Source organism: Camellia sinensis, chromosome 8 (genome assembly GCF_055761805.1).
Source record: "Camellia sinensis isolate YWXY chromosome 8, ASM5576180v1, whole genome shotgun sequence".
NCBI lineage: Eukaryota > Viridiplantae > Streptophyta > Magnoliopsida > Ericales > Theaceae > Camellia > Camellia sinensis.
In genome coordinates, this window is record NC_138968.1 from 11,604,029 (window position 1) to 11,630,447 (window position 26,419).

The following is a 26,419-nucleotide window of genomic DNA, read 5'->3' on the forward strand; positions in this document are numbered from 1 at the left end:
CCCATTCAGAAAGGCACTTCCATATCCATTTGAAACAATTTGAAGCCAAGAAAGCATGCAATACCAAGTAAAATATGAATAGATTCAAGACGTGCAACTGGGGCAAACATCTCATCATAGTTAACACCCTCTACTTGAGTATAGCCTTGAGCAACCATCCTAGATTTATTTCTAGCTACAATACCATTCTCTTCAGATTTATTCTTAAAGATCCACTTGGTACCTATCACATTCATGTCTCTAGGTCTGAGGACAAGAGTCCAGACATTATTACGTTCAAATTGACCTAATTCTTCATATATAGCATTGACCCAACTATCATCTAGTAAGGCCTCTTTTATTTTCTTAGGTTCAATTATTGAAACATAACACATATGAGATACTTCCTCCCGAATTTGTCTTCGGGTTTTCATTCCATCTAAGACACTTCCAATCACCTATTGAGCCGGATGATTCAATTTTAGCCTTGCTGATGGTTTGAACTCCGGACTTGTGGTGACATAGGCATCAGAAGTGGTGTCTCTCTGTGCACTCTTTGGACTCTGACTTACCTTAGAAGTTAGTGCTGGCTCACCTTCTTGTGCTTGGACCTCAGCTTCTCTTTGACTTTGTAGTTCAATATCTAGGATTGGAGACTCACCATTTTCTTCCTCATTTATGGCTGAAGTAGGAGATCCTGTGTCATCTATAACCACATTGACCGATTCCATTAAAGATAAAGTTTGCAGGTTATAGACATAAAAAGCTCTACTAGTGGTTGAATACTCTAGAAAAATACCTTCATCACTTCAGGAGTCAAATTTTCCCAAAGGCTCTCTATCTTTGAAAATATAACAAGTACTCCCAAAAGTTTTGAAGTATTTTACATTAGGTTTCAATCCCTTCCACAATTCATATGGAGTTTGTAAAGCGCAGGGCCTTAAATACACACGATTCATAACATAAACGGTGGTATTTAAGGCTTCAGCCCAAAACATTAGAGGAACTTTCTTACTCAGGAGCATGACTCTAGCCATCTCTTGAACAACCGTGTTCTTCCTCTCAACAACTTCATTTTGTTGTGGAGTAATCGGAGTAAAAAATTCATGCTTAATTCCATGCATATCACAAAAATCAGAAAACGAACTATTTTCAAACTCACGACCATGATTAGTTTGGATTCTTATGATATGCCCAATACAAGCACCCTGTTCATTTTGGATTTTAAGGACTATGGCCTGGAAAACATCAAACGTATCAGATTTCTCTTAAAAAATTTACCTATGAAAAACGAGTAAAATCATCAACGGTTAAAAAAATATATCTTTTACCTCCAATGCTTTCAGTGCGTGTGGGTCCCATAAGATCCATATGAACCAATTCAAGAGGATGTTTGGTTATGAAGCTGTTCACCTTTTTATGAGGGGCACGGGTTTGCTTCCCAAGTTGGCATGGTCCACACACATGGTTCATATTCTTACCCAGTTTAGGTACTCCTCTCACAAGCTCTTTGTTGGCTATCTTAGTTAGGTCTTTGAAATTCATGTGACCTAATCTTTGATGCTGCATATCAATATTACTTATGATGGCTGAGTGGCAAGTGAGATCATTAGTGGTAACAATTCCATAGCAGTTATCAGATGTACGAACCCTATGCATGACAATATTTCCCTTTTTATCTAAAATTTCACATATATTTTTTTTGAAAATAATACTTCATGGTGGGAATCACACATTTGACTGATGCTCAAAAGATTTGCTTTAAGGCCATTAATAAGTAATGTATTTTCGAGCTTGGAAAGACCAGCCACACTTATAGAGCCCTTACCAATGGCTCTAGAAGTGCCACCATCTCCAAAGGTAACAATTCCTCCTTCATATTTTTCAAGGGAGGTGAAGTAAGATTTGTCACCTGACATGTGACGAGAGCACCTACTATCAAGGTACCACATGTGTGAGTCACGTGCTTTTAGAGCAGTGTGAACAACAAAACAAGTCAAGTCACCCTTTCTCACTCATATCTTTTTGGTCTTAATGAAATCAGGACTTGCAGTCTTGGTAAATGTCATAGCGTTGTGAACACCCTCATGAATCTTGGTGTTCTGCCGAGACATGTAAGGTTGTCTCCTAACCCAAAAAGCATTAGAATTTCTACCATTTTGAGACACCTTACCAAACAACTCAAAGCAATAAGGACGAATGTGGCCACACCTACCACAATGATGACAAACAAAAATAGGTTTTACCTCAATTTTGTTGATCTTACCCCCATTCGGCAGATGAAGAGAGAGATCACCCTATTTCACCTTCAGCTTTCCCTTTGTTTGAGTCTTTAGGTCATATGATGTAGAGGCCTGTCCCTTGTGAACTGTCGCATTGCTATAGCCTAGACCACTTTTGTCACAACCCATTTATTGAGACCCACGGATGTCTTCTAATGTCTTGGAACTTTTGTTCCACATGTCAATTGTGGCTCTAGCATCTCTGAGTTCTTTATCTTTTTGACCAACCATCTATTCCAATGTAGCTTGTGACATCTCAAGGTTTTCAATCTTCTTTTCATATGTGGCATATATTTTTAGAAGTTTATTCCTTTCGGTCTCACAAGATAGAAGTTTCCCACATAGGTCTTACCTGTCATTAGAGATCTTGATGACATTCTACTTTGTTGTTGTAATTTCTCTTTTTAGCTTGACATTCTCGTTTTTACATGCTTTGAGCTTGAGAGTGAGTATGTCATTTATCTTGGACAAATTCACAGATTCATCGTAAAGCTTTTCATAAGCTTGTTGTAGGTCATCACCATCAATCTCATCATTATCTTCTGAGGTCTTATCATCTTCTTTTTGCTCCTTTTTCTCCTAGACCTCATCTAGTCGAGCAACTAAGGCATGAAAATTGATAGATGGTTGTGAAGATGACTCTCCTCTTTCATGAAATTGACTCAGAATGTCCCATGCATCTTTGGCCTTTGTGTAGTGAGCAATCCGTTGCTATTTTTCGTCAGAAATTACTTCACAAATGGTAGTCAGAACTCTTTGATTACTCGGATTGTCAGCGCTTTCAACATCCTCTTTAATGGCTTGCCAGCCCTCAGGGTCGTAAGCTCTTAGAAACATCCTCATTCTGATCTTTCAGGACAAGTAACTATTCCCATCAAAGATAGGAGCACGGTGCAGATTCTGACCACGAGAAAATTTCGTTGGCTTTGGAGAAGGTTGAGTGATAGTAGACCAGAATGCCATGTAAGTACTATCTCCGTCTTCACCGGATTCGGTTTCTTCAGGTTCTTGCTCTGACCTGCTTTCATCATCCCAAGTCACTGTATAGACTTTTTTCCGGTTCTTTTTCAATGGACATTCAAGAGCAATATGTCCAAACCCTTGACATTCATAACACTTGACCCCTTGTTTGTTCACAGTCTTCTTTTCAGTTTTAGGAGCAATTTTTGATGGAAAAATTTGGGGTTTTTCATTACTCTTATCTTTTGAATTAGTGTCCTTGAAATTAGGCTTTTTCTTCTTTAAATTTTTTTTGAACTGTTTAGTAAACATAGCTGCCATCTCAAACTTTAGATCAAACTCAATCTCAGAGGTTTTTGCAGTCTCATGCGCACTAGTGAAAGCCACATTATCTTTTTATTTTTTCTTAGAAATCTGGTGGGCTTCATAAGTCTGTAAGTTTCCAACCAACTGGTCAAGTTTGAGGGTATCAATATCTTGAGCCTCATTAATAGTTGTAACTTTTGATTGGAACCTCTCGGGTAAAGACCTCAAAATTTTCCCAACAACCTTAGCTTTAGGGATTTTTTCACTGAGTGTGAAACAGGAATTCACGATGTCACTAAGTTTAACATAAAAATTATCAAACGTTTCATCATCACGCATAAAAAGAGTTTCAAAAGTGGAGGTGAGATGTTGAAGTTTTGACCTTTTAACAAAAATAATTCCCTCGTGAATAGTTTCAAGAATACCCCAAGCCTCTTTTGCTACCTCACAAGTACAAATACGTTGAAACTCTTCTGGTGTGACGGAGCAAAAGAGGGAGTTGAGAGCCTTACTGTTCCAACTCAAATTTTGATAATCGAATGTGTCCCATTTATCAAGAGGTTTGGGAATATCAATACCATCAATGGTGACAATAGGTTCACTCCACCCATAGATCATATAGTGCCAAATTTTTTCATCGATAGATTTTAAAAACGTTCTCATACGAGCTTTCCAATAAGAATAGTTTGTACCATCAAGTAACGGAGGTCTATGGGTCGAGTTACCTTCACGAATTGAATCAATATCACCAATTACACAAAATCAATTTCCTATAGTTTTGATAAAAACAAAGAGTGACCGACTTTGATATCAATTGAAAAACCTAAGTGATTCGTGATTAGATCAAGAATTAGTTGTACCACTTCCCAAACAATTAAAACTAACAATTTAAATCATCAAGCACGTACGAAAGTGATTTAGATTATTGTTTTAGAAACAATAAATAGACAAAATGATTTTTTACGTGGAAAAAATCACTATTAGAGCACCTCCAATTGTGAATAAAAAACCATGGGCGAAACGCCACAAATCAATCCACTACTAAAGAAAGAAATATTACAAATATACCAAATAAATTACCCAAACGCTGTCAATTTGTCTTCAACAATCTGTATATCTTTCACCGCAACCTTCATCTCGGAATTGATCAGATTGATATTGAATCCACAACATTCATTGTCGAATCAACAACTGTGCACAGCATCAAACTCCTTCGACTCCTCTGTGCTTGAATCTTCGGATTCCACCGAAGGACACTCTTAAAGATGAACAATCAAACTCCTTGATATGTGCTTATCAAAACGTGAGCTTAATACTCAATCAAACATTAAGGAAAACTAGCAAAAAATAGCCCCAAAAGAAAACCCTAAAACCCTTAAAGAAGATCTCAAAAACGTACCCTAGATTTGGAGCAACCTGCAGTTTTATAGCTGCTAAAATCGCGAAGTCCGCTCGAGCGTAGGAATGGACACTCGAGCAAGGACACCAAAAGGCGTGTTCCAAACCAGGATTCACGCTTGAGCGTAAGAACTTACGCTCGAGCGTAAAATCACACCATGCATTATTTTTTGTAGAACAAGCCAAGGTACTGCGATGGTGTAAACTTTGCTCGAGCGCCATGTTCCCCACTCGAGCGGGAAGACCAAAAACATAAGAAAATAACAACTCAATGAAACCCAAGTTTGTTCACAGAATTGACAATAAGTAGGGTCCTAATAGTCTTGAAGACAATTTTCAGTATTGATAGAACGGGATATGCATCCCTTTTAAATGGTTGTATCAGATATTGAAATTGCAAAGAGAAAACTTCGGTGAAACGAAATTGATGCATGGTAAAGACAAGCCAGCCCCCAGAATGAAGCAACTGAAAATAAACATAACTGAGAGAAATTGATTCTAGACATAATTTAGGTTTTCTAACAAATGAGCAAGTTTAAAACCACCCAAAATGCAATTATTCAGCCACCGGCACAAATCTCTACAATAAGAGGTTATTAGTATGATGATGGAAGAATTTTTACCCTATTGGAAAGCGATAGAGCTAGCTAGAAACTCATGGAGCCTAGTCATTAAGCTTTTAGCAAAATATGCCCTTTTAGCAAAAATTGTTGGAAAAATTAAACAGGATTTATTGTCAGAATAAAATACCAAACTAATAATAAATAAAAATAACAAATAAATATTATTATTAGAGAGAAAGTTTAGAGAAGCTTGTATGGTGGTTGAGGCATGCAGATTGCGCTCTTCTTAAGAGCGATACACCATCTTTTTGTACCGAATTGAATGGTGTTCCTCCCTCAAGATACGACATTCAAAATCACTTATGTGCAGCAAAGTGAATTTCATGAACCTTGAATTGCCCAACACTCACTTGTGTGCATCAATGTTACGTTGTTTCAAAACACACAAAAAAGAAGTCTTTCTTCTACTCTATTATTTTCTTTGTGAGTTTACTGTATTGAGGTTACAAGTGAGTGTTGAGAAATTCAAGGTTCGTGACATTCACTTTGCTACACACAAGTAATTTTGAAGGTCGTTGTATTTTAGGAGAGGAACACCATTCAACTTGGTGCAAAAGAGGGTGTATCATTCCTAAGGAGAGCACAATCTGCGTGCCTTGACCATCATACTGGCTTCTCCAAACTTTCTCTCTAATAATAATATTTATTTGTTAATTTTGCTTTATTATTAGTTTGGTATTTTATTTTGACAGTAAATCCTATTTAATTTTTCCAACAAATTTTGTCCTCGCTGGCAAGTTTTATTGCCTTGGTGGGTTTTGATTGAAAAATGGGGAGTTGGAGAAGGAATCACCATTGGCTATGGCTTATGATTTGAGCGTAAGAGCTGGGGACTCGTTTCCCATGGCTCACAACGACAGTCTATTATAATCCAATTTGTTAATTGTGAGCTTTTTAAAAGCATCAGAATACCATCTAGAGGTATAATATACATGCTTTTTGTGAATTTAAACATTATTTATTCCCTTTTGAATTTCTTTCTTGGCTTGGTGAGGTTCTAGGCATTGAGAACTTATTTAAATTGCAAAAATTTGATTATGTTACTGTTTAGGACTGAACCATTGTGACAAATTGAAGTTTGGCATTTGTTCAGAAACTGAATAGGATAGAATAAGAGAGTTAATTGGGAGAAAAATATTGCATATGATTTGTAGAAATTTTAAGAATGCAAGTGAAAAAATGTGGATTGAATGATGTACGTGACACAAGACCTGTACCTGTCATCAACTCAATTTTCATTACTAGTCCAATATTTCTCGTCCTTAAACAAAAACCTACAAAGCACAATATTCTAAGGTGTGTGTCCCTGTCATGTTTGTGTCTGACACGTTTTCGACATTGACAATCATCGACATTTGTCTAAATGAGTCATTATTTTTAAAATTTTCTTAGACCTAGACACACTTCAGGTACTTGGGAGACACATGTCCATTACTCAGACACATATGAAATGAACAAATTAACTTAGATGATACAAAGATAAAATATAGATTTATACATATTAATCCCTCTTCCTCTAAACTTTAGTGATTAATGTTAAATTGCATTTTTAATTATTATATAATAAATATATGTAATTATACATTTTATGTCTGTCCTTCATGTGTCGTGTCCTATATCCTCTAAAAATTGATGTGATGACGTGTTCATGTTGTGAGTTCGTGCATCTTAGGCAACAATGTTGCTAGATCTTGAAACTTGTAATACAAAGCAAGAATCACTCAAAAGGCTTATGGAGCCCTCCATCCTCTGTAGAGAGCCCCTCTCTTCTTTTGCCTCTCTTTAGTTTGGCCATTCTTCAATCACAAGGGCTCATAAATTTGTCACTAGTCTTTTTTCTTTTCTTTTCTTTTTATTTTGATTTTGATTTTTATTTAGAATATATTATGATTGTCAATCTCCAACTCAACCTATGATAGAGTGGGGGACAATTTACAAGCCTTGTATTCAAGTAAGTTTCAAGTCAAAGAGTGTCAAAGGCTGTGTTTGGATTTTTGATTTGTGTAGGGAAAGGAAAAAGGAAAGGAATATTGAAGGAAGTAGAAGCTTCTTTTTCTTTTTTTAATTTTTATGTACTTTTTCCCCTTTCCTTCCACAAATCCAAGATCCAAACATAACATTAGGATCTTGGGGATTTCAAGAGAAATTTTGAAATGATTTAAATGCTTGTATACTGTGCATGTGGAAAATATTAGAACCTGAGGTAGTATTTGGGATTTTGTTTATCTGGTCAAAAGGTTTTGGTCAATTTTGATATTTAAGAATAATTTGGGAGTTTTGTTAGTTTGAACCTAGCCTGTTAAAGTTGGATGTACACAAGTGTTGGTAAGGTATAGTTTAAAACTTTAATCTTGCATATACTTATGAATACTTTTGGACTTGAGATTGTTCACTACTTTACTTTCTTACCATCATCCACATTTGTTCTTTTGTTTGTTGTTAATTGTAATGCCTATGTGGATGTCTATATTATATTTTTGTCATTTAGATGATTCACAAGGAATAACTTGTGTTGTAAGAATTCATATCGTATCTGAAGATTACTGCACAACTATTGGGTTCGTTTGGGTGCTCTTTTCAGGATGGGTCAACTGTGTCTACACATGCATCCAGACCAGTTACAAAAAAGCATCATGCGTTTGTCTAATATCCAAAATGAAGGATGTAACAGTAAGTCATACATGATACCTGGTGGAGCCATTTCCTATCGCTGTGTCTTGAGAATTTCTGCATCAGCTGGCTCATTAGAATTAGATGGCACAATGATCCTCAAGTGCAAGAATATATTAAACTGATTGGACATGCCACCATTTAGCATTGGCTTGAGTTTGTTGATCCTACAGTATGCATAAGTGGATTAATATTTACTTTTTCCCTTCGAAAATTTTCACTTCTCTTGGAAAAATCTGGCCTAAGAAATTGATCATCTGGCATTCTATTGTTGTATGAATATGTTCATCAGGTTAGAACTTTTGGATTTACATTCCAAATGATGATAATACACGATTACCTAAAAGTTTCAGTACTAGAACTATCAATATGAACAACGACTCTCATACTGTCATGTCCTAAATTTCTCCTTTAATGTATAATGTACTGAAAGGATAGTGTCAGCATTGAGTCATATTTTCAAATTGTTCAAACTCATAAATATGTATATGTTTCACACTCAAAAACTAACCACAAGATTATATATTGATAGCAGGTCGAAAAAGTTGCTTGATAGCTCAAGGAATCCCTTGGAGGGTACCACAGATTTTGAAGGACAGGTGCCGGAGTTATTTGATGAAGTGAAAACAATGATTAAGATGGGGAATGAAAATGATGCTATAGACCTCCTTCAATCAAATTATGAAGCTGTGAAAGAACAGATGGACACTGGTGCTAGAGGAATAAAACAAGCTGCCACACTAGACGTCATAGCCTTGGGGTACATTGCTATTGGGAATTTGAAGATGCATGGTTGGCTCTCTGTTGGACATGGTAATTTCATTTTGCAATAAATATTCTACACATTGATTCATACGAGAATGTGTGTTAATCATGCTATTGTAGGAAACTTCAGGATACTTGAGTCGGTCTACATGGTAATTTCTCTTTTTTTGGAAAGCATTTGATACTTCGATTGACATGCTTGTCTAGATACCGCATTTATGTATGTGTGTATTGCGTCTAGGCTGTCTTAATGTTACAGAATCATTAACTTTGTAACTCTGCCATTATTGGTCATTGATGGAGTGACAATTAATCTAAGAAATGGATGTATAAACCAAAATTGACTGTCAAGGTCCAGTGGGAGCTAATCTATACAAGGATCAAAAAGGAGAAATGAATTAACTTGATTATATTGTCTTTCATTGGGTTAAATTTTATATAGGTTCATTACCTATGAAAGTTGTTTATATGATATGTATGTGCATGCGCATATGTGGCACACAAAACCTTGCACACCTATAAAAGTTTTTTTTTTCCTATCGTATTTTTTTATTGGCACCGGGCTGTCTGGATCAAAGCCCGACTGATCCTTAAGGGTGCACAGGCTCTCGGCAAGAAGTTTCTCGCAAGTGTACCATGGTTAATTTAAGGGTTTTCTCCTAGTCTGATTGCCCCAAGGAATTGTTAACACCTAAGAGGTTTCCTATCCTATTTTCTGATACCCTTTTTTTCTTTTTCTTTTTTCCTTTGGATGCATGTTCATGTGAGGACAGTTAGATGAGGTCGTTGATGGTTTAAAGGATGATGAGGTCCTTCTTGATTCAGTACTAACATGTATGGGAAGTATGTATTCAGCTTCGGGAAAACTTGAGGATTCCTTGCTTGCATACAGAAGGTCTCTTGAAATTCTAGAGAGAGAATATGGTAAGTCCAATCTTTGAAATTTCAAATGTCATGTAATTCCTAGTTTGTGATATGTGTGTTGAAAAACATTACGTGGCCTGAGTTGGCTGGTGCTAATAAGCATGGTTAGGCTAGGCACCCTTGCCCAATAGGTGAAATGGGAAATTTTTATTATCTATACAGCGTAACCCCAAAAAATTCATCCATACAATTTTAGTCCCAAATGCATCATGGTAGATTTGCTGGCTTATTTGCTCCGGTTAAGACCACCTTATTTCTCACCTCTCCCAGCTTTGATGCTCTACGCATCAATGACTACCCATGAACTTCCCCGATTTCATTACTAGATTTTTCTCTTTGATACATATGCTGCCTCAATACTCAGGCTTAGTCAGCACAAACTCTGTTGGCTTTTTTGGCTTTCGAAGGTTATTTTTGTAATTGCGAGCGTGCCAGCAAGGATCAATCAGTCCTTATAGAAAATTAATTGCCAACCAATTATCAGACGATTGTGTTTTAGTTCTTTCAGCCTCAATGAAGAGGACTTTTACTGGTGGCTTGATTTAGGAGAATTAAGCAAAATAACAATTAAATGAAGAACAATCAAAGCATCTCATTAGAATGAAAAACTTACAATGACCCAAACTCAGCCTCGTAGAGGTTTACAGCGACAATCTACTTGAAACTACTCTTATAAACGAAGTGCAGTGCAGGAATTTTAAAGTGCAGAAATGTAAAGAACTGGAAAAGAAATAAAGTAGAATAAGACTGATTTTTTGGATCTGAGTCTGGTTCCTTTTTTCTAGGTCTTCCCTGCTATTTATACTTCTCAAGGATGACCATCGAACTGCATTTCCAACCGTCGAATTGCTCCTCCATGATCGTTGATCATGTTGCCTTATAATTAGCTCCACTATGCTGTCTCTTGCAGTTAGATTTCCTTCCTAATTTTGAATTTAAACGTGAGTAACCGTTGAAGCCACATTACCCTGCATCTCTTTGTTGATCCACTGCTACTCAGATCCCGTAATAACCAATGTCAACTGCCACGTGTGAAATCAGGATCGAAGACTTGAATAGTCTTCCTATATTACCCTTATTCTGCCACGCGTCGAATTATAATTGGCTTGTACAAAATATGTAGCCAACATTACCCCCTGCACTAATATACCCAATACTTGGTGATATTAGTGGATCAAGGTCTTTTATCCATGTCTTAGAACGTGCATGGGCTTTGCATTTTTCCAAAAATAAAACTATCATTCATCATCTGCATTAAACTCTCCTTCAATCTTTTAAACACCTCCACCACCTTAGTAGTCGGATAGATTGATACATTTTTTTTATGGCCGAATCAACTTTTTCCTCCATTGATCGAGCACATAAAGAGTCATCTGATGATGCTGTTCCTCCTCGAAAGAACCTCTATGCATTAATTAGCCACCTTTACCCACCTTTCTATATTCAGGTCATGGATGCCTTTGCACATTATCAACCCTTGGACTATGAACACATTGCCCTTAATCCTTTGATTCAGAAACTTACAAATATGGACATGGGAAGTTCTTCTTCTGACTCACCCTTGGACTACAAACAAACTGCTCTTAATCCTTTGATTCAGAAAGTCACAAATATAGACATGGGAAGTTCTTCTTCACAATCCTTTGAATGGGATAAGGTTGCAACTTTTTCTTCCTCTTGGGCTTATGACTGGACAAGCTGGTCAAAGCCTGAGGCCTGTGACTTAATGGAGCGAATCAACCATCACTTTGTCGAGTTTACTGACCCTTTAGAGTTCCCTTCCTATGCGCAAAGCTCGGTGGTCTATCCTTACGTACCCATCGACCATCGACGCAGATTACGAAAATCTGCTTGTAGCATGGTACACATCCTCCATGCCTACAAAGATAGTGCACGCTGCCCGACGCTCTGAAGAGGCACAAGGGTACAATCCATTGTTCTTAGCTCAGAAGGCGAAGCTTTGCTCTTCTGACTAGCTTGATTATATTAATGTCCTTGTTCCTTCTGCCCTTGCTCCTCCTCCTGAAGTGGAGGCCTCCATACCATCTCCTCCGCCAACTCCTTGCTGGACAGAGAGACTGAGGCTTGCCCTCTCCGTGGATAAGGTCTTTCCACCTTACAAGCCTCCACCTTCCCCTACCCCAGCTGAGCAGAAGCACGCCCAATTCCTGCTTGCGGCCTTCTCTCACTTGCCCTTCAGTGTTCTTGAGGACAAAGTCCCTTTCAAGAATTTTTGATAGGCTTGTGACATTCTGACTCGGGGTCATGTCCTCAATCCCCTCGCCCAAGCAGAGCTTCACATGTTTTTGGACCAACTTCCCTCGCTTCTCCACTGGCATTGGATCTCTGTGGCCACCACTCAATCTTTGGACCAACTCTCATCCCTTCGAATTCATGCCCAGTTGAAGCAGAGAACTTCATTGAAGAATTCGATAACTTCAAGAATAAAGACTGCGTACTAGGATGACTTGGATATTGACGAGTTGGAACAAGGATTGAGAGAAATAGCATTCGAAATAAAGGCTGAAGAACTCTTCTACGAAGTGAGAGCACATCAACTTATGCAGCCAAACCTAGAAAAAATAGAGGATAGAATAAAGCAAGAACATAAATTCATTGATCATAGTTAGACCAAATTTCATGATCTCGTTATTTATTCTATTCCTTACTTCTATGAACTTGAATTTGTACCCAAAAAGGGTCATTCGATATAATTGCTTTTGCTTTAATACAACTAAGACTTTTTCTTTATTTGGCATTGTTTGATCCTGTCTCCATTTGTCTTTAAAAACCAATTCAGAACTTCGAACCGAACAATCTTATCCTTCGAATATAGATTCAATTGTTTAAAATGAAACACTAAAAATCAACATGAACTTTTCCAATTTATGGAATAAAGTTGACAATTTTTGTTGATTTTCATCTAGAATCAGTGCTTTGAATTCAACAGTCCTACCCCTTAAAGCTTATTTTAATCATAACCAACATATGGTCATGGCTAGTATGATCAATTAGTCTTAAATTGACCATTTTTTGCTTCGAACAACAGTTCATGCTGTTTCAGTTCAAAAGACAATCTCTTTCTGTATATACACAAACCAACTATTGGTTTTGATATTTCGAACAACAATTCACATCCTTAAGGGGTCTTAAGTTTTGCTTCGAAGGACATTACTTTCATTAAGAAACCTAAAATAGGTCTTTAATCCTTCTGAAGTAAACAAATACTTGAGTATTCTTGCATCTTTAAGTATGGAATGTGCTTCGAAGCCGGCTTCTCTCTTTCGAAGCCGTTGTTATTTGACTTTTGGCGCCAAAATCTATTTTCGAAGCCAAATATTCTACTTCGAAGCTGACATTAACATCTGGGCTGTGTTTTCCCTCCAAAAGTATTAATATTGAAGGAAACTCTTCGTATTTGTATTTTTAGTACTTAACAAATTACGCGATATATCTTCTAAACACAAAGGCTTTTTAAAACCCTTTTATTTCGTGTTCTGAAATCACTCGCTCGTTTAACGCACAAAACCCTTTACCTCTACTGATCTTCCACTTCTCTCTACTCACTTTCCCAGCTTTGTCTTATGAGAAATCGTTCTATCAATGGCTTCTTCTTCATTGAAAGTACTCACTGGCGATCGTATAAGCCCAACCATGGCTTTGAAAAGATGTATTGGTGACGAGATTGCCAAGTTAACGACTGATGGGTTAAGTGCCATAGATGGACGCCTCTTTGTTCCTCGCCACAGCAATAAACAAGAATATGTCTTGGGTCCCATCTTTCGAGAAGCTCCTGCCCAACTTCCAGCTTTATACCCTCGCTTGGAGGACCACTTTCTTCTCTACGAAGGAGGGCTCGACTGGGGAAATTGGAGGGTGACCCGACCTCATCGCTGCTGGCCGATATTGAGAGCTGAATGGGAAGAATGGTATGACAGAGTTGTACCTACGCGAGAAGATGACCTGCAAGAGCTCTGTATTCTCGACGCCCTCCGTTTTTCCAAGTTCATCATTTCTGATGACCCTTTTTTGATTCCCGCTGCTCTTTGCTTTTGGAATATGGCTTTCAATTTTTTTCAGTTTCGGTGTGGCATGATGGCCCCCACCGTTCTTGATATCTGCCATCTTTTAGGGCTTTCACCCCTTGGTACTCCTTTCACTCTCAGTTATCCAAACCTCTCTGTTAAGTTTTCTCTTCCACCCCTAAATTCTTCCTATAGTGACTTTGTAAAGGCTGAAAACAAAAGGATAGGACCTGTGAGAGATAGAGAACTTTTTTCTTTCATTTTATACTGGCTGTGTAAATTTCTCTTTTGTATATTATCTCAACGGATTATGCCTGAATTCGACCTACTTGCGAAGGCCCTTGTTTTGAAAAAATGTATAGCCTTGGCCCCACATCTCTTAGGCCATGTTTATAGAGCTTGCTCCCAGTTTTACGAGAAATCTCTTGACATCAACCAGGGAGGTCCCCTTTGGGTGCTCCAACTCTGGCTTTTCGCCTACTTCACTGATTTGCATTCCAAATGCTTAAAATTCCTTGTTCAGGATCCTAGCACTTATGGGGAAAAGTATGCTAGAATTGTTCTTTATCCTACTTCCTTTGCCTATTACCTCACATTTTTTCATCAACTTCCAATTTCTCCATCTGCCTCATTCTTCTGCCCCTTTGATGCTAACACAGGACCTGCTCGGCTGCAAGGATTCTTGGCCGACCACGAATGTTCCACCCCACCCCACAAAGATATTTGGGCTTCTATTTTGTTACCGAGGGAGTTGTTCATAGGTACCTTAAACCCTCGAGCTTATAAATGTATATCTGAGGTATAGTGCCCTTCTCAGTTCGCCAGACAATTTGGGTTTAGTCAGGGTATTCCCGTTCCACTTTGCAGCCTCTTGAATGTCCATTTTATAGCCAGAGACCTGAGAATACCCAAATCAAAACTGGAAGAGGCAACATTCAAACTCTTGAAAGAATTGAGCGAGTTCAAATTTGTCCCTTTCCTTCCTTCTGGCCTAGCTCTGAAAAGATTTCAAAACTGGTGGACAGCCAATATGGAAGTGCGCCTATCCGTACACCCTCAAGATTTACTGATAGGGTTAGGAGTGCTTTCGAAGGCTAAATCAACAACAGTTAAGAACATTCCCTCTCTTTCCACAGCTGCCAAAATTGCTCCTGTAGCCTCATCCTCTCTTGCTAGAGTTACTAGTGCTATTTCAAAAAGGGGTAAGTATTTTCACGTTTCTTTTTTTTTAGACTCTTTTGTTTGTTTCCTTTATATTCATACCTCTTGGTGCAGGGTTTCCACAAGAAGAATCTCTTAAGAGGGCTGAAATTCTGGCTACTCTCAAGGACAAACAAAAGTAGAAAAAGAAAAGAAAGCTGATACTTACTCCTGAGGAATTCGAATCCCAGATTGAAGAGGGAGAGATTGAAAAAGAGCAGGAAGTACCGTTATAGAGACAAAAGAGGAAACAGATGATTGTCTCTCCTTCTGATTCTACTCATGAGACAGTTGCCAGAGTAGTAGAAGAGGAACTTACTTATGAGGAATCTGAATCCCAACTCGAAGAGAGAGAAATTGAAAAGGAACAGGCAAGACCAATACAAAGAAAAAAGAGAAAGAAGATGACCGTCTCTCATTCTGATTTGGTCGAAGACCCTATTCATGATGCAGCTGCCAAGGCAGTGGACCAGGAACACTCTAAGGCCATAATTGTTTTTGAGAGAGCTGAGAAGAGACGGTAGCAACAATTCTTAAGAGATGAAGCTGCTGCTGCTGATGCAATCCAAAGGGAAACTATAAGAAGGCAACGTATTGCTGAGCACTATTCCCTTCGGAGCTCTCCTTTTTTTGCTATCTCTTCTGAAACAAGTAACTTCTTTCAAGCCTCTACTATTTTTTTTTCTTGTAAAATTTTTGGTATTGAGACTTGACATTTTTTTGTACTTCTTCTTTTGCAGCAACAACTACTGAGCCTATTCTTCCAATAAGGACTCCCTCAGTTTCAGTTGAAGTTGATCAATTGCAAAATGTGAGATCCATCCAGATGATACTCCCAGTTCCTAGGCCTACATTCCCCGTACCCTTTCTGAGTCCAAGTATCCCTGCATCACTTTCTTTTGGCTTAACTCCATACCTTCCTTTTTTGTCTTTTGATCTTACTCAATTTGGTTCCCTTTTGAGCTTCGTTTCTCCTCCCCCTCCTAAGGAAATTCTAACCATTATCTCATCTTCAATGGTAGCTGATTCCCCTATAGAGGGTGCTGGCAGCTCTCCAACTCGTAGTATATTACCTTTGCATAGTTCCAGCCCTTCTTCCCTTGATTTATTGGTGGCTAGAACCATGGAGACTGCTGAAGATGCTCCACCCATTTCTCCTATCCCTATGCAGTCCTTCGTGCCTTCCACCAAAGCCCTCTCTGCCCCCTTCATGTCCATGGATGAGGTAGACATGTTCGAAGCAAGACTAGCTAGTCTTTTTGACTTGCCTTCTACCTCTCCAATGGCTAGTGATGAGACTGAGCCATTGGTTTTGGCTGATTCCTTGCTGGAAATTTTTGAGAGCTCTTCCTCCAGTAGTAAGCCTTCTTCACCTCTGATAGACTTGGACAACTTCCTGGAGCTATTGACATCCTTTTCGAGGATTCCCTTCGAAACCTTAGAGAGACCTATAATAAGAAATGGCTTTCTTCAGTGCTGCAAGATTGTTGAGCAATCTGGCATGACTGTCTCAATTCATTTATCTCGGGCAGCAGCCACTATTGATTTCTATATCAACATTTGCCATGTTGCCAAGGCTGCAGAGGAGAAACTAGTTAAAGATCAGAGCTTTGTTTCCACAGTGTATACTGAAGTATCAGAACTAAAGGAACAACATGCTTCTGTCTCCCACTTTCGGACTCAACTACTAGAGAAGAAAGCTCAACTAGAGGAGGAGCTATCTGCAGTGAACCAGGCCTTAATCCGAACTGACACCAAACTGCAGATCACCAACCAAGGACTGGCTGACCGAAAGCAAGAAATGACCATAGCCATCTAGTTGTTCTCATCATTTGAGAATAGAACATACATTGTAAAAGAACAACTGGGACATTATAATGATTTTTGGGCCAATTTATGGCAGAATGTATTCAATTCTTTATGAAGAACAAATTCTTATTTATCATTAGAGTATTCTCGTGTTCTTGTACTTAGCGTTTATCCTATTCCTTGTGTTTTCCAAATGGTTGGAAAATAAGGCTTCAAATATCTGCCATCAATCTTTTTGGGATGTATGTATCCATTCAAATTTCTCAAATGGTATGCTCCAAAAGGTAGGACTCTATGAATTTGATATGGTCCTTCCCAATTAGGTGACCATTTGCCAAACTTATGGCTTTTAATCCCTATTGGGAGTATTGTCTTCCATACCAAATCACCCTCATCAAAGCCAATGTATTTGATTTTTTTATTATAGTTTTTGGCTGCTTTCTTCTTTTGGAAAAGAATGCTATTTAATGCCAGAATTCTAGCTTCATCTAGGCTTTCTAATTCCAAGCACATACTCTGATGGTATTGCTCAGGATCTAACTGGTCTTGGCATCTTACCCTCAAGGACTTAACATTGATTTCCACAGGTAACACTGCATCATGCCCATATACTAAGGCATATGGGGTGACTCCTGCGCTTGACCTTGGGGAAGTTCTATAAGCCCACAACACATCCAATAATAAGTTATGCCAATCCCTAGGATTGTCTTCCACAACCTTTTGTATTCCTATTTTCAAGGACTTATTGGATGATTCAACTTGACCATTGGCTTGTACATAATAGGGGGTGGAATTAACAAGGCTAATTCCAAACTCTGCCACAAAAGACTTTACTATCTTTCCATCAAATACAGTCCCATTATCAACAATTATAGTTTGTGGGATACCAAATCTATGGATTAAATCTCTAATGAATCCAATGATCTCAGTCTGGTCTACAGCCTTGTATGGCTTAGCTTCGACCCACCTAGTGAAGTAATCAGTGGCCACTAAAATGAAACAATGATGCTTCGAAGAAGGTGGGTGTATTTTCCCCATCATATCCATGACCCATCCTCTAAATGGCCAAGGCTTCACTACTGCATGCAGGTCAGTTATGGGCACATGCCTTATTGTGCCATACTTTTGACATGCCTGGCAACCTTTTGCATATTCTATGCAATCTTTAAGGATAGTTGGCTAATAGTAGGAATGCCTTCGAAGCAACCATCTTGTCTTCACACCAGGTTGATAAGCACCATATATGCCTTCATGAACCTCAGCCATAGCTGTTAATGCTTCTTTTGGGCCTAAACATTCTAGCAATAAACCATCTCCCCCTCTTTTGTAGAAAGCATTACCGTATATGATGTATTGCATAGATTGTAATTTAATTTTTCTGCTGGCCTTCGAAGATGGGCTAGCCAAGTACTGCATTATTGGATGCCTCCAATCTTGTTCTTGTAAGTCATTTTGATTGACTGCCAGAACCACATTCCTTTTGTTTAAGGGTGGTATTGATTTCTGATATGTTGTTTGGCTTATATCCCTTTAAGTATTATTCCTTCTCTTGAAATTCGAAGTCTTCTGAGCCACATCATTAGCTCTATTATTCAAGAATTTTGGGACATGAGTTATATTTGCTATTTGAAATTGAGAAAGCAGATATAATGCGACAACATAATATGGCAACATGCTTATACTTTGACATTTGAAAATCCCTTTCACTTGGTTAACCACCAATTGAGAATCTCTAAATATGTCAACTGCATGAACTTGTAGTCCAATATGAATTTTCAATCCCACTATTAAGGCTTCATATTCAGCTTGATTATTAGAACAAGTAATTTTATCCACTCTGAAACCATGTGCGGTTTCTACTCCTTGTGGTGACTTAATCACTATACCAATTCTAGTTAGGCCATTGGCTTTTGATCCATCGAACCACATTTGCCATGGCTCAACACTAGCCATACCAAGTTCCATTATCTGTTGGCTTTCTGTTTGAGATGGATGGTCTGCCAAAAAATTGGCTAAACCTTGTCCTTTTACTGCCTTTTGGGGAACATATTCTAAATAAAATTCTGATAAGGCTAATATCCATTTGCCAATTCTTCCCCTCAACATAGGTCTAGATAACATATACTTAACCAAATCTGTGGCTGCAATTACCAAGACAATTGTAGGCAAAAGATAGTATCTTAATTTCATTGCAACAAAATACAATGTAAGGCACAACTTTTCTACAGCTGAGTATTTACATTCACAAGAATTTAAAAACCTACTAAGGTAATAAACTGCTTGCTCCTTGCCTTCTTTATTGTCTTGGGCTAAGAAAGCTCCCAGTGAATCTTCTGCTGCAGCTATGTACAACTTCAAGGGCTTATCACCCTTTGGTGGCATCAGCACTGGAGGGTTGGCCAAGTAGGCTTTGATACCTTCGAAAGCAATTTGATGCTCTGCTGTCCACACAAATTCCTCTTTATCTTTTAGCTTTAATAAGGAAGAAAATACTTTAGTTTTCCCTGCAGTATTAGAAATGAATCTTCGAAGAAAATTAACCTGTCCGAGGAATTTTTGTAATTCTTTCTTACTTGATGGAGGTCTGGCTTCAATGATGGCTTTGGCTTTATTCTGGTTAATCTGTATTCCTCTCTTGTGTACTACATAGCCCAAGAATTTTCCAGATGATACGCCAAAAGCACACTTAAGAGGATTGAGCTTCAACTTGAACTTCCTCATTCTTTCAAAGGCTGCTTCTAAGTGAAACAGATGTTCCTCCATGAATTGAGATTTAACTACAATGTCATCAATATAACACTTTAGATACCTTCCAATGAGGTTATGAAAGATAGTGTTCATAGCCCTCTGGTATGTAGCCCCAGTATTCTTTAGGCCAAATGGCATTTTAACCCATTCGAAGGTGCCAATATTCCCAGGACATCTGAATGCTGTCTTGTGGACATCTTCCTCTGCAATGCAGATTTGGTTATAACTAGAATGCCCATCCATCATTGATAAAATTTGATGCCCTGCTGAACTATCTACCAACAAATCTACTATAGGCATAGGATATTTATCTTTTGGAGTTGCTAGATTCAAGTTTCTAAAATCAATGCATACCCTCATTTTACCATTCTTCTTAACTACAGGCACAATATTGGATAGCCATTCAACATACCTGGCTGTTCTAATAAAGCCTGCTTTGAGTAGTCTAAGAATTTGCTCCTTAACTTTCTGAATTACTTCTGGACTTATTCTTCGTGGTTTTTGCTTGTATGATTTGAAATTAGGCCTCATAGGGAGCTTATGTTCAACTAATGATCTATCCAATCCTGGTAGTTCATTATAAGACCATGCAAAATAATCTTTATATTTCTTCAGAACAACCAACAACTGGTCCCTGTCCAGAGCATTCAAACAAGCACTTATATAGGTGGGTTGTTGTATAGAACCTTCCCCTAAATTTACTTCTTCTAAGGGGTCTTGTGTCTGAGGACTTACTGAAGCTTCTTCTTTGATTCCTTCTGCCTTTGAAGCAATCTTCTTGCTTTGTTCTGCTCCCAGGTTCTTCAATTCAACATCTTTACCCTCCTCCTCATAGACAAAGTCTGTCCATAAGGCTTCTTCTTTCTGTATCTCCTGGACTTTTGTTTCAATGTCCAATGCACAGTATTTGTCAAGGGCCAAAACCCTGGCCTATTGCTGCTCCTGCTTGCAGCCAATTATCATGGCTTCTTTCTCTTGCTCTTGCACTTTCTGGACTATTGATTTTACATCCAATATTGAGAATTTCATTAGAGCCAAAGACTTGGCTTCTTGGGCTTCATTTCTTTGCCTATAACCAGGCATCATTGTCATCCTTAACGACAACCTCTTCATCAGCACTCTCTTGGACTAAGTGTTTAAGGTGTGTCACTTCCTCATCAGCCGTCACTTCGGCTGAGCCATCAGTTTTCCTCAGTATACTGAGTGTTGTCACTCCTTCAATATACAATTTGGCCTCTGCGAAGTCTGTACAGGCTATGAAGGGTTGAGGATCTGCATCAATCTCCTCTGTCTCTCCATTGCCCAAGGCCATCATTATTTTCTGATGCAAAGAGGAAGGCACACACTTGTTAGTGTGAATTCAATCTCTACCAAGTAAAGCATTGTACTTAGCATTGCTGTCGATAACGAAGAATGCCGTCATACGGTCCCTGGTTCCCACACTCAGGTTGATGGGCAGAATTCCCTGAGCCATTTGCTTGTTTCCAGCGAAACCAGCAATGGTTGTGCTGGTTGGGATTAACCTGGGATTCCTTTTCCCTAATTTCTTCAAGGAAGATTTCGGTAGTAAGTTTACCACTGCCCCATTATCCACTAAGACTCGGTTCAATTGTATCCCATCAAAAAAGGCCTTGATATACAAAGGCTTGACATGCTGTGTCATAGAGTTCGAGGGATATTCAAAAGGATATGAGAGGTTAATTCTCACCTCTTCTTCACTCTCATATTCAGTTTCCATTGGGGTAGCCATTCCGGAATCATCTTGCACCATACTCACTTATGAGTCTTCACTAGAGACTGGAATTGGGTCAACTTCTTGTCCCTCTTGGTTCTCATCTCCAGCTTGGAATTCATGCGGTAGTATGTGTACCATATTTACTGACACTGAGCCAAATTGAATGGCTGGCTGTGCTTGTTTCTCCTCTTGGCCACCTTGTTCAGTTACTTCAGAAGCATCCTCCATGCTGCATTCTGGTACATCATTATTAACGAGCTCCTTCGAATGGTCTTTTCTGACTGGCTTTTCAACCAAAAATTTTTGCTCAGCCATGAAGGCTTCGAACATTTCTTCCTCAACCATTTCTTTCTTTTGGCCTAGGCCAACTTCTTTCTCTACCTCGCTATCACTCTCCATCAACGCCTTCTCCAATCCTGCTGAACTGGACTTCTCTCTGGCTTTTAGTTCAGAGTGAACTTTGGCCAACTATTCTCTGCTACAACCCATTTTGCCTTGTAGAGTTGGTTTTGGAGTATGGTCAGACTTTGGGTTCTTCTTTCCTTCTGTCTGGACCAATGAAGAACTCTTTCCACTTTCTTTCAGGTCTTGCTGGTACTGAGTGTACCTAAGCTGAATTTTCCTCATTTGTGATCTAGAAATTACGGGGACCATATCTGGTTCCTTTGTTTTTGGGTGCTTAAGCAACACCTAATTGTTTGAAGCCACTAAAGAAGGTTTGACCATCCTGTCTTGGTTTCCAATTACGTCTCTTTGGGTAAACACTTCCCTAGGTTTGTTCTGCATCATAAAACCAATCTAGGACCCCAGGTACCCACGAACTTACCGATCTAGCTGTTGAACTGCTTCTTCTTCCTTCGAAGCCACCTTCGAAGCTGGCTGTGAAGGCCACTGCTTGGCCCTGACTTCATGCTTTGGGCCTAACTCAGTCCTTCGATGAATGTATCCACTTTCTGTCCTGCGTGAGGCTGGTCTAGGGGGCCAATCTCTGGCTTTGATCCCATAAACTGAAGCTTTCTCTAGTCTCCTCTCGGAATGACTGCTCTCCATTCTGTAGTAATTAGGTAGCCTGGGCTCATATAAAGGCCTCTTACCTTTAGAATGCATTCTATCGGCTGTTGGTTCAACCACTGATGACTGCTGCCTAACACCAAATGGATATGGCCTTTATTATAAGTATTGGTTGGTTTAGGACGTTTCTGCACATCCCTGTAATATTGCTCCCCATCAATTGGAAGCCCTTTCAACCACTTATAACTCAGTCTACACCTGGGACACATCCTTTGCATTACGGTTGCTTCTAAAGAATCGTCATCCAGTGCTTCTTCATCAGAGTCTTCCCTCTGGTGTGAGGAATCTTATCCAATAGCTGACAGATTTCCAGTGTCTTTCTTGATAGTTGTTTGGTTGGCAACATGCATCTGCACATTGACTTCTTCCAATTCTTTCAAGGACAAGCTCTGAAAGTCTAGCATAATGACATTGGCTGCCACCTCTCCAATTTCTGGAAATGGATTACTGTCGATTCCCATGGCCTTTTCTACTTTGGCTGGGAATTTCAAACTTCCTTTCCGAATTTGTTCTTGGATCCTGTCTCGAAAAACAACACAATTCTTAGTCGAGTGAGACCAAGAATTATGCCACTTATAATATACTTTTCTTTTAAGTTCATTTGGAGATGGAATTTTGACTCCTTTTGGTAACTTAAGGAAGTTGGCCGCAAGCAAATGATCAAAAATGTCATATGCCTTAGTTAAATCAAAAGAGTATTTCCTGTGAAGGTCTTTCTTTTTAAATTGCTGGTCAATTGTTATATCTTTATGAATTAATGCTTCACAGATCACAGGTTCTTTCCCCACAATCTCTGCTGCATCGATCTCATAATTAGGATCTCTGTAATATGTCTTGTACAATGCATTATTTCGATCTTGTTCCTCCTCTAGTAATGCTTCATACCTAGACATCTTATAAGTGAGTTCCACTAAGTCTCTGAACTCAGTTGAGTCAAACTTCTTTCGAAGCCTAAACTCTAAGCCATTTTGAGCCAATCTCACGAATTCTGGCTCTAGCAGGATGACCCTACATTTATTTTGAGCCCTTTTAAATCTGGTAATAAACTGAGTAGCCTTCTCATCAGGCCTTTGACTCAATCTTGCCAAGTCCGCCATGGAAACTTTTGGCTCTAATTGGAAGAATTGGGCATGAAATTTGGATAGAGCCAGGTGTAAGGTTAATATACCATACAAATGCTCCCCCAGTTAGGGAATTTGGGAATAACCTTAACTTCATATAGTCATTATTAGTAAATTCACCGCATTGAGCAGCAAACCTAGCAATATGCTCCACTGTTGATTGGTTTCCATTCCCATAAAAAAGGGCAAAATCTGGTATCCTGAAACCTCTTGGGTATTCATGTACCCTGTCTACCCATTCTGGGTATGATTTCCTGTACACTGGAGTCTGGACCCCGGTCCACACATCTCTCTAACAATGTCAGCAATTTGATCCCTAGGAACCATATTTTGTGCCTGCTGAACCGCTACTGGAGGGACAAACACAGGATTTGGTGGGCAAACTTGTGCTTGTAGTCCTCTTGGTCCATAAGGTGGTATATTTGGGACTGGTTGTCCCTGTGGTGCAGGTTGCTGTTGGGGGTGTGGGTAACCCCTTTGAGCCTGCCCTGCAAAAGGACTTGCGAAAGGTGCTGGAACTGGTGTTGTGTCTCTTCCATTTGTAGGAAAACCTTCCAACCCCCCGGGTATAAATTCGAATAAGGGATCAGTGAACCCCCTTGTGCCAGGTATGGCTTCGAACATGGGATTTGGAGCCATTCTTATGCCATTTTCTTACACTGGGCCAGATCCACCAATTTGCATGGCTTCACTGTTAAGTACTGAGGCATTTTGACCTGCTATAGGCCTCGAAATAGGCTCGTACCAAGACTGAGGTGATGGTCTTTCATAGTTTTGATTACTAGTTTGACCATTAGAATGTCCATTAACTTGCATAGGCTGTTTATCTCTAGCCAATATTTGCTGAGGGACATTCAAAACTTCCTCCATGTGTCTTGCGTTTGTTGGTTGGTGGTTATTCATTCGATCCAAAAACGATGTTGCCCATTTTTCCATCGTGTTCATTAATTGTTGTCCCATAGCATCTACTAGACCACTCCATGGATTTATTGGCTGAGTAGATGGAACAGTGGATGGTCCAATTCTTTGGTCTCGTCCAATATTATGAACACGTGGTACTTGTTCCGAGGTGCTGGTCTGTTCGACCATAGGTTCTGATACAATAGGAGTTTCCATAGGACGTGTTATCACATTATCCTCTGAATTAGGTATCTTTACCTCTCCTTCTACGTCTTTTTCCAAGCGTTCATTTTCTCCTTATCTTCTACGTCTAGCCATTTCAATTAGTCCCACCGGGCGCGCCAAAAATATATGTTGGCTTTTTTGGCTTTCGAAGGTTATTTTTGTAATTGCGAGCGTGCCAGCAAGGATCAATCAGTCCTTACAGAAAATTAATTGCCAACCAATTATCAGACGATTATGTTTTAGTTCTTTCAGTCTCAATGAAGAGGGCTTTTACTGGTGGCTTGATTTAGGAGGATTAAGCAAAATAACAATTAAATAAAGAACAATTGAAGCATCTCATTAGAATGAAAAACTTACAATGGTCCAAACTCAGCCTCATAGAGGTTTACAGCGATAATCTACTTGAAACTACTCCTATGAATGAAGTGCAGTGCAGGAATTTTAAAGTGCAGAAATGTAAAGAACTGGGAATATAAAACTGGAAAAGAAATAAAGTAGAATAAGACTGGTTTTTTGGATCTGAGTTTGGGTCCTTTTTTTCTGTGTCTTCCCTACTATTTATACTTCTCAAGGATGACCATCGAACTGCATTTCCAACCGTCGAACTGCTCCTCCATGATCGTTGATCATGTTGCCTTATAATTAGCTCCACTATGCTGTCTCTTGCAGTTAGATTTCCCTCATAATTTTGAATTTAAATGTGAGTAACCGTTGAAGCCACATCACCCTGCATCTCTTTGTTGATCCACTGCTACTCAGATCCTGTAATAACCAATGTTAACTACCACGTGTGCGATCAGGATCGAAGACTTGAATAGTCTTCCTATGTTACCCTTATTCTGTTACGTGTCGAATTGTAATTGACTTGTACAAAATATGTAGCCAACAAACTCATAATGTGTTATTGAGATAGGCCTTCTGTATTCTTGAGTAAGGAAAATGATGTTCATGAAAAATCAATAAAGTTTGCATGTATTGAAAGCTGAAAAAATCCAAGTACAAATTACTTTTTATTTATGATTATACAAAAATTTTACCACAATTTTCTGTCTCAAGATTTTATTTATTTATTTATATTTTTCATTCATTTTGTTGACACTGTTCTTTATGGCTTCCTCAGCGCTGCTTGAGGGCCCTAAATTTCGGGGCTCGAATGCCCCGAAATTCCACTTTTGGTAAAAAAAAAAAAAAAAAAAAAGGAAAAAAGAAAGAAAAAAAGAAAACAGTTTCCAAAAATGGAAATTAGGGGCATTAGGGGCAAATGTTTTAGGGCCACCAATCATTTTCCAATCTTCTTGCTACTTTTCTTGCACCACCATCATCTTGTCCTTCTATTCTGGTGTAGCCAATCCGTCTTGGTTGAATATAAGAGGACCGTTTTGGCTGAACAGAAAAGCCTCAATGGATTAAGTAAATAAGCTGTTTGAACATTAAAAATTAATGCAATCCAAAAATTCTTTTTGAATTTTTAGATGTTTATGAAGAATGTAGAATGATTTTTGCATTCTTCTTTTTATTTACTTGAGCAATATTAAAGAGAATGAAATGTAATTGTTCAATGCATAATCACTTACTAATAAATATGATTACTTTATTCACTACCTTAATCTTTGCAAATTCTAACTGTTAGTGATTATTTTTCCTAGATTTTAATTGAGTCCATTTTGTTCTCCGCAGG

The 26,419-nt window shown here is 38.7% G+C and overlaps 1 pseudogene; it reads left to right on the forward strand.

Annotated features, from left to right (window-relative positions):
* Positions 1-8,700: 8,700 nt before the first annotated feature.
* Positions 8,701-26,419, forward strand: part of LOC114303722 (uncharacterized) — an 85,998-nt pseudogene continuing 68,279 nt past the window's right edge.